The sequence below is a fragment of the Phalaenopsis equestris genome, unplaced genomic scaffold, assembly GCF_001263595.1.
Source record: "Phalaenopsis equestris unplaced genomic scaffold, ASM126359v1 Scaffold234459, whole genome shotgun sequence".
In the NCBI taxonomy this organism is placed as follows: domain Eukaryota; kingdom Viridiplantae; phylum Streptophyta; class Magnoliopsida; order Asparagales; family Orchidaceae; genus Phalaenopsis; species Phalaenopsis equestris.
The window spans coordinates 12,688-13,808 of record NW_018252372.1 but is presented as its reverse complement, the minus strand read 5'-3'; positions in this window follow the sequence as shown (position 1 = coordinate 13,808).

Sequence of the window (1,121 nt, the reverse complement as noted above, 5' to 3'; positions counted from 1 at the left end):
GATGAGAGGAGAGAGCGCCGTGATTTCGAGAGGGGAAAGGGCGAATAAATTAGGGCTCCTCTTGTTGATTAGTGGTTTTGTATCCGTAGATAAAAATAAATAAATAATAATATAATACATTATATTAATTATATATCTTATGTTATATAAATATAATATATATATATATATATTATTAAGTAGTATATAAATATTTTATTATTAACAATTTATTGTACATTATACTTTACATGTTTAATTTTTAAAATATAATAAATTTTTTGAGCATATAATTATTTTTAAAATAACGTAAATTATATATATTTATTTATTTTATTTTTTTATTTCGAACAATAACGATTCGAACACGAACGAACGCATCACTGTTCGTGTTTGGTTCGTTTAGCAAACCGAACGAAAAAAATTGTCCGTGTTCGTCTCGTTTGCTTATCGAACGAATCAAACACGAACGCTCTGGCGAATCGAACACGAACTGTTCGCGAACAACGAGTTTTTTTGACAGCCCTAGATGCAAGCCATGCAACTTATCTCTCCCCCACAATCTAATTCAAAGGAAGGGTTTAACATCACTGATCATCTCACGTATGTTTTTAAGACTCCTCAAATGTAATCTGGAAACCATTCCACAGTCATTTGTCAATGATGAGGTATATGTCTTATTATAAAGATTTGTCATTTGTCTGATGACCTAGTTCCATTATGTTAGCAAGAGCGCTTCACCTGGGGATCAAAGTCGACAGCTATATTAGAATTGTCAACTAGCAAAGCCAAGTTGATCGAAACTTGTCTTTCCAACCTGAAGATCATTAAAGGCTAACCAACAACCCTGGTTTAATTAGCACAATCAGACTAACAACACATGATCAAATCTACACCCCTTTATTTTAGCTGACCGAGACATAAAGTAACTGAGATGAGGGCCAATTGAGAATTCAATTTACTATATGGTATCCCATTCTCTATACATACAGAAATCAATTCATGAGAGAAGGCCAATTGAGAATTCAATTTACTATTCACAAAAATATTAATATATCTAATATCATATTTCATTTTCATACACATAATTTTTTTTAAGAATTAAAATATATCTTCTCATGATAATATATATATATATATAT